Genomic DNA, 12,542 nt, shown 5'->3' on the forward strand with positions numbered 1-12,542 from the left:
TTTTAAAAAATTATTTGGCTAACACTTTTTCATCATAATACCTAGCTATGTTTATTCAATCTTTGCATGTCTTCAACCTGCAATGCATCCTTCTTTAGTTTCTGCCTCTTCTCCCCCATACCCAAATGTTTTCTTGATCTTAAAATACTTTCCAGTCCACCCCCAAACCCCTATCATCACTATTAGAAAACTATTTTATTCTAGTTAGGTTTTTGCATACTTTGCTAGTCAAAGAATGGAAATCTCCTAGCCCTTCTTAATTCAGTCTCCCAAAATTCTTAACAAAACAGTAATTGAATAATACACCTACACTGCCAAAAAAAAAAAAAAAAAAAAGTAAAATCTAGTTGGAAGAGATGATATAAATTAAACAATTTGTGGAGAAGTATACAATTGTTAAAGGGACTCTTCTCAGGACCACCCACAGATACCAAAATCAATCCATGCTAAAGTCCTAAAGTAAAATGGCACAATATTTGGATATAACCTACATCCATCCTCTCATATACTTTAAATCATCTCTGAATTGCTTATAATATCTAATACAATACAATGTAATACTATGTAATAGCAGTTATACTGTACTGGTGTTTTTATTTGTATAATTTTATATAATTACATTATTTTGTGTTTTTTTCCAAATATTTTTGATCTGTGATTGGTTGAATTTGTGTATGTGAACCACGCAGATATGGAGGGCTAAGTGTATATTGTAAATTGCACACTTTGGAATATAGTCTATATGAAGATAAACACAAATCAAACGAGAAGAATCCTCTGGTACAAAAGGAGAAAGACACTCCTCTCATCTCTTTTCTAATAAATTTTACATTAAAAAATATGTCACTGTAAGTTATTTTTCTGCCTCTTTGAAATGTATTTAAATATTTTGAAAAGAAAAATAAGATTCTTGCCAGCTTTTAGAGCAAGTCACATCTTGCTCAAGAACCTGGGAACAATCTCTTTGAAATAAAATCTTCAAAAGTTAAAGCATCCCGACACCCCAGTTTTTGTAAGACGGTAGAAGCCTAATTTAAATGAGCACCTTCCTCCAAATTGCAAAATGAACTCCTGTCATCACAGTATAAGTTTCTTTTTCCTTTGGATAAAACCAATTTACTAATACAAATGGTCACCCCAGTTCCAGGTAAATTTGGAATAAAGCATATGTGACTAATGGTACTTTCTAGTTACTTTACTTGAGGACTAGTTATTATTTATCTTGAAAACATGTATGTAATAGGTTGTATCTGCTTAGTTATCAAAGGGTGAGATTTCTTTCTGTTTTGCAATCTCTAGCAAGTTGCTTGTGGTGTGCATCACATTGTGGTTTAATATTTATTTAACAACAAAACTATTTTCTTTCTCACATACCACTGTGTATAAGTTTTGTTTCCTGGAGTGACAGAAGTTTTGTTTTAAATGATATTCTTCTAACAACTATCAGGAGCTATTTAATATGGTACAAACCACAGTGCAAATACAGTTTGAGAAAGGAGATCACTTATCTCTCTATCTAATATATATATTATTAATGAAAATATAACATGTATTGTACATTAATATATTGTTAAATATTGGTATTTAAGATATTAGCATATATTAATGTTAATATGCTAATATATTGTGCATATAAGATGTAATATAGGTAGGCATACCTTCTTTTATTGTGCCTTGTTTAATTGCATTTGACTGATACTGAATTTTCTACAAATTGTGGCAACCCTGCATACATCTATCAGAACCATTTTTCCAAAAGCATGGGCTCACTTCATGTCTCTGTATCATATTTTGATAATCTTCTCAATATTTCAAACTTTTTGATATTATTATACCTGTTATGGTAATCTGTGATCAGCGCTATTTGATGTTACTATTGTAATAGTTTTTGGGGCTCCACAAACCACATCCATACAGGATGCCAAATTTAATCAATGAATATTGCGTGTTCTTACTGCTCCACCCACTGGGTACTCATCCAAGTCTCTTCATCTTCTCAGACCTCTCTATTCCCTAAGACATAAAAATATTGAAATTAGGCCAATTAGTAACCTTACAATGGCCTCTGATTGTTCAAGTCAAAGAAAAAATACCATGTCCCTCACTTTAAATCAAAAGCTACAAATTATTCAGCTTAATGAAAAAGGCATGCTGCAAACAGAAATTGGCTGAAAGCTAGGACTCTTGCATCAAACCATCAGCTATGCCATCAGTGAAAAAGAAAAGTACTTGAAAGAAATTAAAGGGCAACTTTGGCTGGCCCAAGTTTGGTGGTGTCTATAACTAATTGATCACAACTAGTTACAAATGTCTTTGTTCTTTCTCCACTGTCACTGTTTCAATTAACTAGCTTAAAAAAAGAAAAGTGCTATGCCAGTGAACACACAAAAGATAAGATCGAAAAACAGCCTTATTGCTGATCTGAGAAAGTTTTAGTGGTCTGGATAGAAAATCAAACCAGACATTACAGTTCCTTAAGACAAAGCATAATCCAGACCAAGGATCTAACTCTCTTCAATTCAGTGAAGGCTGACAGAGGTGAGGAAGTTGAAAAAGCAAAGTTGGAAGCTAGCAGAGGTTAGGTCATAAAATTTAAGAAAAGAAGCCACCTCTGTAATATAAAAGTACAAGGTGAGGCAACAATTGCAGATGTAAAAGATGCAAAAAGTTATCCAGAAGATCTAGCTAATATTACTGACAAAGGGGGCCATAGTAAACAACAGATTTTCAACTAGATGAAGCAGCCTTCTGTTGGAAGAAAATGCCATCTAGGACTTTTATAGCTAGAGGTAGTAAGTCAATGCCTGGCTTCAAAGTTTTAAGGACAAGCTGACTCTCTTATTAAGGGCTGTATTAGTCTGTTCTCATGCTGGTAATAAAGATATATCTGTGATTGGGTAATTTATAAAGGAAAGAGGTTTGATACACAGTTCCACATGGCTGGGGAGGCTTCACAAGTATGGCAGAAGGTGAATGAGGAGCAAAATCATGTCTTACATGGCAGCCGGCAAGAGAGCTTGTGCAGGGGATCTCCCATTTAAAAACCATCAGATCTCTTGAGACTTATTCACTAACATAAGAACAGTGTCTGGGAAACTGTCCCCATGATTCAATTATCTCCACCTGGCCCTGCCCTTGACATGTGAGGATTATTATAATTCAAGGTGAGATTTGGGTGAGGACAGAGCCAAACCATATCAGGAGCCAATGTATTAATAGCTGGTGACTTCAAGTTAAGCCAATGCATATTTACCCTTCTGAAAATAACAGGATACTTAAGAATTCTGCTAAACCTATTCTGCTGTGCTCTATAAATAAAACAACAAAGCACGGATAACAGCACCTCTGTTTACAGTGTGGTTTAATGAATATTTAAAGCTTACGGTTGAGACCTACCGCTCAGAAAAAAAAGATGCATTTTAAACAGTACTGCACACAGACAATGCATTTAGTCACCCAAGAGCTCTGATAAAGCAAAAGCATTAATGTTGTTTTCATGCCTGCAGACAAATAATCCATTCTGCAAGTCCATGTATCAAGGAGTAATTTTTACTTTCAAGTCTTATTATTTAAGAAACACATTTCATAAGACTGTAGCTGCCATAGATTCCTCTAATAAATCTGAGCATTCAATTGATAATTTTTTGGAAAAGATTCATCATTCCAGATGCCATTACGAACATAACTGATATTATGGAAGGTGGTTAAATTATCATAATTACTAGCAATTTGGAAGAAGACTCTGACCCTCATGGATGACTTTGAGGGGTTCAAGACATCGGTGGAGCCAATAACTGAAGATGTGGTAGAAACAGCAAGAGAACTGGAATTAGAAATGGAGCCTGAAGATAGGACTGAATTGCTGCAATTTCATTCTAAAAGTTAATTAAACAACTGAGTTTTTTTTATAGATAAGTCAAGAAATTAGATTTCTTGAGGGGAGATCTATTCTTGATAAGGATGCTGTGAACATTGTTGAAATGGCAACCAAATGTTTAGAATATCAGTTGCTGCTCAACTGATAAAGCAGTAGCAGGATTTCAAAGTACATATCTCAATTTTGAAAGAAGTTCTCCTTTATGTACTATGGGTAAAATGCCTTCAAACAATATTCCATACTACAGAGAAATCCTTCATGAAAGAAAGAGTCAATAGATGCACCAAACTTCATTGTTTTCTTATTTTAAGCAATTGCCACAGCCACTCCATTTTTCAGCAACCACCACTTTGATCAGTCAGCAGTCATCAACATCACACCAAGATCTTCCAGCAGCAAAAATATTTTGACTCACCCGAGGCTCTGATAATCATTAGCACATTTTAGCAATATATTATTTTTTAATTAAGTTATATACATTGTGTTTTTTAGAGCTAATGTTTTTATGCTTTTGTACACTTAATAGATTACAGTGCAAGACATATATAATTATATATATATTTGCGTAAATTAAAGATTATATATGTTAAGTGTTAAACAGTGAATTCTTATATTACAGTCAGTGCATAACAATGGTATGATTTATATCAGGGCAGTGACATCAATATTGCATCAATATTGCAAGGTTCACAGAATCAGAAGGAACTCCATTTCTTCTTTATTTTTTGCAAGCTCTGAGGCTAGGAGACAAACCTCAATGAAATTCGGTTCCTCAATTGTATGAGAGAGAATGGGAAGACTTACTATTTAAGTATGAATACTATATAAGGAATATAGTAATAATTCTGTGAATATTTGTCCTATTTTAAAAATGTCTTTATGTGAAGAAGAGAAAGAGGTAAGGAATATCAGGCAAGGGGAAGAAAAGGAACCCCAAGACCAAAAATAAAAGAAGCATCCTGAGCAGGGTGTTGAGAAGACTCGTATCTCAGCAAATCATTTTATATTTATAGGAGAAACATATTGTCTATAAGTCATAGAATATGGTGCCAGATGATCAGAGAATTTAAAAAGCATCATTAATACTTTCATGTAAATATATAGTTGGCAGTAGGACAAATCTTCTCTTCATTCTAAAAATTCTGTATTAAGTGTTATTTGAAGACTTTTGTCTATTTTTCTACTAGACTTCCTGTCTGTTTTAATTGATTTATAAGACTTATAGAATTAACTTTAATTCCTCGTATAGGAATTACAAATACATATAATGAAAATGTCTTCTCTCAGTCTGCCGCTTTTTTATTATATTAAAGGAATCTATGATGAACAAGATTCCTTCATGTTAACACTGTCCTCTGTATCATTTTTTTGCCATAGATAATATTTTTATGCATCCTATTGAAGAAAACCCTGCTTACTTCAAATTCAACAAGATCTTCTCTTATGCTATCTTTTAAAAGCTTTATGGTTTATATTTTACATTTGAATGGAGAAACCCAGTAAGAATTTGTTTTTGCATATGATTTGAAGTAGTCCAGACAGCTATTTTTTTCTTTACGGATTTCTATTCAACCCAGCACCACATATTAAAACTAAATCAAATGAACATACATGTATGAGTCTGTTTCTATAATCTACTCTGTTCCAAGGCTTAATTCATTTAACCTTGTGTCAGTAGTAAACTGTATGCATTACCATGGCTTTACAGTAGATCTGGATATACAGCAGTGTAAATTTCCTACCTTTGTTCTTCAAAATCGACTTGGCTATGCTTGGCTTTGCATTTCCATATAAATTTTAGAACCAAATTGTAAATTTCCATGCAACAGAAAATCTGCAGAGATTTTTATTGGAATTCTGCTTTTCTAGAGATTAATTAGTGAGACTTGGAATTGCAATATTGACTCTTCCAATAAATAAGCTTAAGATAACCTCGTTTATATAGGTGTTGCTTAATTGTTCTCAATAACATTTTATAATTTTCTGGGTAGAATCCTCTCATAAGGTCTCAATTTATATAAAGGTGTTTGAATTTTTCTGCTATTTTTAGTGGTATTGTTATTAATATTAATTGTCCACAGAATAGTTCTAAAAAACTACACACTGATTTCTAGCAAAATTAAAAGGAAATCATACTAAGGTGATTAACAATGACCTAACCCACAGTTTTGATGCATCAATTTTAATATTTTTGAAATTCCTTTTTCTCATAGTTTGTCTTCTTTATCCTTTTGGTATTATTTTTCTATACCCTCATCTTTGTATATAACCCAACACATAGAAATCTTCCTGACATTTCTTATGCAGTAAAAAACCTGCTACAATATCAAACCTTCCTAAGAAAACTAGAAAAAAATCTCTAAATGTACTTATCATGGAAAAATTTGATATGTTTTTAAGAATAAAATAGATGGAATATCTGTTGAATAATTACATTAATGACATACCTATTTTTCATTTCTAGGACAAATTCATGAAATAATGACACTCTAATACCCCTCTCCTCTCTTTCTGTCCCATACATATAAAATAAAAATATAATATAAAAATATATTATTATATATAATTATCAAATATGTAATATATAATACATATTATACAAATATAAAACCTATTATATAATATATAATAAAGTCTATGAGACACATGACTTTTTACAGTCTACCTAATGCATACACAAACACATGCAAGCACCCCAAGAAGATGTAGACTACTTCCAGAACTTCATACATTTCCACAGTGAGTCTTGCCAGTTTATATTCCCTCAGAGGTAATCACTAATGTGACTTCTAAGAATACCGACTGGTTTTGTTGCTTCTTGATATTCATATAACTGGGATCATACAGTTTGTGTTCTATTTGGCTTATTTCAGTCAATATATTGTTGGTGAAATAGAACATGTTGTTGCAGGCACCCGTATTTGTTCCTTCTTTTTTCTTTTAATTGCTGTTTTCTTGAATGAATACTGCTATTTTATAAGAATGAACCACTATTTGTTTAACCTTTCACCTGTTAATGGCATTTGGTTGTTTCTAGTTGGGGCTTTTATGAATAAAGCTGCTATGAACACTCCTTTTCAATTATTTTGCTGGAAAAACTAATTTATGTATCTTAGGTATATACTTAGGAGTTTAATTACTGGATCGTAGTATAATCATTACTTAATTTTAGTGCAAACTGTCACATTTACATCCTCCCCAGCAATGTAAAGGAAATTCATCTGTTGCCCCACCAATACCTGCTATTGTCAATTGCTGTTAAAAGTGTAGTCATTTTAGTTGGGGTGTATTAGCATCTCACTGTGTTTTTCATTTGCATTTCCCACAAAGAATACTGAGTTAAGCACATATATATCAGCAATTTAGGGTAGATGTTGTTTTGTGAAGTTCATGTTCTAGTCTTGGAACAGTTTTATTTTTTTAATTAGATGACCTATATACATGTATATGTTTGTCTTTCTAGGTTTTTTGCTTGTTTCTTCAGAGCTGTATTCCCACTGCCTATAACACTGCTTCATCCTAGAAAGGCATTCATTAAATAATTATTGAATAGAAAAGTAAATGCATGAGTTAGCTTCCCACACACCCCAATATCTTGTTTTATTTTATTGCATTTCCCCTTCACCTCTCAATGTCATTGCTATTACAATCCCTTCACTGCTCAAATATATTAACAAATTTCTTAGAAATATATTTTTCCTGAAAAAATCTTTATTCTCTGCATGTATTTTTTATTAAAAATGGTGTTTTTGGCCGGGCGCGGTGGCTCAAGCCTGTAATCCCAGCACTTTGGGAGGCCGAGATGGGCGGATCACGAGGTCAGGAGATCGAGATCGTCCTGGCTAACACAGTGAAACCCCGTCTCTACTAAAAATACAAAAAACTAGCCGGCGAGGTGGCGGCGCCTGTAGTCCCAGCTACTCGGGAGGCTGAGGCAGGAGAATGGCGTGAACCCGGGAGGTGGAGCTTGCAGTGAGCTGAGATCTGGCCACTGCACTCCAGCCTGGGTGACAGAGCGAGACTCCGTCTCAAAAAAAATAAAATAAAATAAAATAAAATAAAATAAAATAAAAATGGTGTTTTTAATCAACACACTTTTAATATCTTCCATGTTTAATATTTGTTTTAATATTGCTATACCTATATCAAAACATTAACATCCCTATATTAAAACTGATTGCTGTATAGTGTCCAGTTACACATATTCCAAAGGCTATGCTCATCCACATTCTGAACTGTGCTCAAATCCCTGATAGTACAAATAGTGCTACAGTGAACATGCTTGTACATATTTATATTTTTGTGTTCCTAACTGATATGGTTTGGCTGTGTGCCCCCCAAAATCTCACCTTGAATTGTAGTTCCCATAATCCCCATGTGTCATGGGAGGGACCTAGTGGAAGGGAATTGAATCATGGGGGTGCTTACCTCCATGCTGTTCTTGTGAAAGTGAGTGAGTTCTCACAAGATCTAATGGTTTTATACAGGGCTTTCTCCTCCTTCACTCTGTACTTCTCCTTGCTGTCACCATGTGAAGAAGTACATGTTTGCTTCCACTTCCATCATGATTGTAAATTTCCTGGGGACTCCCTGGCCATGCTAAACTGTGAGTCACTTAAACCTCTTTCCTTTATAAATATTCAATCTCAGGTATGTTTTTATTAGCAGCATGAGAATGGACTGATACAGTATTGGTACTGGGAATGGGGCGCTGCTGTAAAGATACCCAAAAATGTGGAAATGATTTTAAAACTGGCTAACAGGCAGAGGATGGAAAAGTTTGGAGGGCTCAGAAGAAGATAGGAAAATGGGGGAAAGTTTGGAACTTCGTAGATACTTGGTAAATGGCTTGGACCAAAATGCTGATAGTGACATGGAAAATAAAGTTCAGGCTGAGGTGGTCATATACAGAGATGAGGAACTTTTTGGGAACTGGAGTGAAGGTGACTCTTTATAATCGTATATTTTAGGAAAGGGACTGGCAGCATTTTGCCCCTGCCCTAGAGATCTGTAGCACTTGGAACATGAGAGAGATGATTTAGGGTGTCTGGTGGAAGATAGTTCTAACCAGCAAAGCATTCAACATGTGACTCGGGTGTTCTTAAAAGCATTTAGTTTTATTCATTCACAAAGAGATGGTTTGAAATTGGAACTTAAATTTAAAAGGAAAGCAGAGCATAAAAGTTTGGAAAACTTGCAGCCTGAGGATGCAATAGAAAAGAAAAACCCTTTTTCTGAGGGGAAATTCAAGTCTGCTGCACAAATTTGCATAAGTAATAAGGAGCCAAATATATATAATCACCAAGACAATGGGGAAAATGTCTCCAGGACATGTCAGAGGTCTTCCAGCAGCCCTTCCCCTCACAGGCCCAGAGACCTAGGAGGAAATAATGGTTTTGTGGGCATGGCCCAGGGCCTTGGTGTTTTGTGCCATCTCAAGACTTGGTGCCCTGTGTTCCAGCCATGGCTAAAAGAGACCAAGGTACAGCTAGGGCCATGGCTTCAGAAGGTGCCATCCCCAAACCCTGGCAGCTTCCTCATGGTGTTGAGCCTGTGAGTGCACGGATGCCAAGAATTGAGGATTAGGAACCTCTTCCTAGATTTCAAAAGATGTATGGAAATACCTGGATGTCCAGGCAAAAGTCTGCTGCAGGGGCAGCACCTTCATAAAGAACCTCTGCTAGGGTAGTATGGAAACAAAGTGTGGGGTTGGAGCACCCACACAGAGTTTCCACTGGGACACTGCCTAGTGGAGCTCTGAGAAGAGGGCCACCTTCCTCCAGACCCCAGAATGGTAGATTCACTGACAGCCAGCACCATGCCCCTGGGAAAGCTGCAGACACTCAACATCAGCCTGTGATAGCAGCCAGGAAGAGGGCTGTACCCTGAAAAGCCACAGGAGCAGAGCTGCTGAAAGCCATGGGAGTCCACCTCTTACATCAGCATGACCTGGATGTGAGGCACAGAGTCAAAGGAGATCATTTCAGAGCTTTAAGATTGACTGCCTGCCCTCTTGGATTTTGGAATTGCATCGAGTCTGGAGCTCCTTTGTTTTGGTCAATTTCTCCCATTTGAAATGGGTGTATTTGCCCAATGCCTATACCCCCACTGTATCTAGGAAGTAACTAACTTGCTTTTGTGTTTACAGGCTCATAGGCAGAAGGGACTTGCCTTGTCTCAGATGTGACTTTGGACTTGGACTTTTGGGTTAATGCTGGAATGAGCTAAGACTTTGGTGGACTGTTGGAAAAGCATGATTGTGTTTTGCAATGTGAGGATCTGAGATGTAGGAGGGGCCAGGGATAGAATGATGTGGTTTGCCTCCGTCCCCACCCAGTTCTCATCTTAAATTGTAGTTCTCATAATCCCCATATGTGGTGGAAGGGACCAGGCAGAAGGTAATTGAATCATGAGGGCGGTTATCTCCATTCTGTTCTTGTTACAGTGAGTTCTCATGAGATCTGATGGTTTTATAAGGGGCATTTTCCCTTTCACTTGCTGCTTCTCCATCCTGCCATCATGTAAAGATGTGTTTGCTTCCCCTTCCACCATCATTGTAAGTTTCTGGAGGCCTCCCCAGCCATGCTGACCTGTGAGTTAGTGAAACCTGTTTTCTTTTATAAGTTACCCAGTCTCAAGTATGTCTTCATTAGCAGTGTGAGAATGGAGTAACACAATACATTTTTTTGACTATTCATCTATATCTATTAATCTATTGATTTATGTATCTATATTGGGATTGCTGATGTCCAGGACATAAATGTGCTCAATTTCACTAACCACTGGATGATTGTTTTTTTGGTGGCTATCTCAATCAACAATCAACAATCCCATCAGCAGTACATGAGGTTTCACATTTGTACTCAGTCTCTCTAACATCAGATTTTCTATTGTTTGCCATTCTGATCACCAAAACAGCCATATCATTCTTTTAATTTGCATTTCTCTGCTTATAAAATAGTCCAAGAGCCTTATAATATACATTCTGGACATTAAAATTTCTTTTTATAATAATAGCATATTATATCAGTTACTTGCTTTCTAAATGGTTTCCTTCAATTTTCTCATTTTTCAAAAATTCATTACATAATCTAAATATCAATTCGACAGTCATAGGTACAGGGGAAAACATGTGCTTTAATCTGAAGAAAGTACTTTAACATCATGACTGCTGAATTGTATGATAAGTATATTTAGTCTTGTAAGAAACTGCCAAACTCTTTAAGTGGCTGTATGATTTTTCACTCCTATGAGCAATGAATAAGAATTCCTGTTGCTCCACATTCTCACTAGGGTATAATGCTCCCACATTATTGTTTTAATATGCAATTTCTTATTTATATATGATGCTGAGCATTTCTTTATATGATTATTTGACATTCGTATATCTTACTTGTTGAAGTGTTTGTTTAGATCATTTACCCATTTTTTTAAAATTGGGTTGTTTGTTTTCTTATTAAGTTTTAAGAAGTCTTTTATATTTGGGATACAAGCCTCTTATTAGATAAACATTTTGAAAAATTTTCTTTCCGTCCATAACTTGTCTTTTTATTTACTTATAAGTAACTTCTAAAAGTTTGATAATGTCGAGTTGTATATTTACATCTCTGATCCATATTTACTTAATTATTGTGGAAACTACCAGATCTCTGTCTAGCTTCAAATTTTAGTAGACGAATGTTCAATTGTTTCACATCCTTTATTTAAATGGTTGTCCTTTATCCTTTGTATTGCCTTTGTTCCTTTGTCAAAGATCAATTGAGTGAATTTGTGTGACTATTTCTGGACTCTCTCTTCTGTTCCATTGATCTATTTGTCTATTATTTTATAAACAACATGCTGCCTTGATTACTGTAGCTTTATATTAAGTCTTAATGTCACTAAGGTCAGTCCTATATCTTTGTTGTTCTTCAATGTTATTTTTGCTATTTTAGGTCTTTTGCTATTACCTATAAACATCAGAATCAGTTTGTTGATATCCACAGAATAACTTGCAGAGATTTTAATGGGTATTGCATTGAATCCATAAGACACATTGGAAAAAGTTGGCAACCTAATAATAATGAGTTTTTTTATCCATGAATACAAAATATTAACCAATTTATTTATATCTTCTTGATTTCTTTAATCAGATTTTTCTAGATTTCCTCATATAGGGGAAATATGTGTGTGATATATTTTGTGATATTTATACTAAGTATTTTATTTTTGTTGCTAATGTTGCTAATTCCAGGAATGCTGCCAATCACTTGGGATTGTCTACATAGACAATGATGTCTTATATGAAGAAGACAGTTTTATGTCTTCCCTTACAAAATGTATACCTTTTGTTTTCTGTTGTTGTTTTATTGCATTAACAAAAACTTCTAGTATGTTATTGAATAGGAGTCATGAGGGCATACACACTTGCCTTGTTCCTGACAATAAATGGAGAGGGTAATTGCCCAACACGTTCTTCCTGCTTGCTGCACAGATAAAACCAGTTCACTGACATCACAGTATTGCAGTAGACAGAGTTTAATTACGCAGAGCTAGTCAAGTAGTAGCTTGGGGTAATCACTCTATGCTTATATATTAGTTCCAATATCTAATTCATCTTGGGCTTTGTCTTCATTGATTACTTGTCTTTTCTGAATACTCATGTTTTTCTGTTTTGCATATGTTG

This window comes from Rhinopithecus roxellana, chromosome 17 (genome assembly GCF_007565055.1).
Source record: "Rhinopithecus roxellana isolate Shanxi Qingling chromosome 17, ASM756505v1, whole genome shotgun sequence".
NCBI classification, from domain to species: Eukaryota; Metazoa; Chordata; class Mammalia; order Primates; family Cercopithecidae; genus Rhinopithecus; species Rhinopithecus roxellana.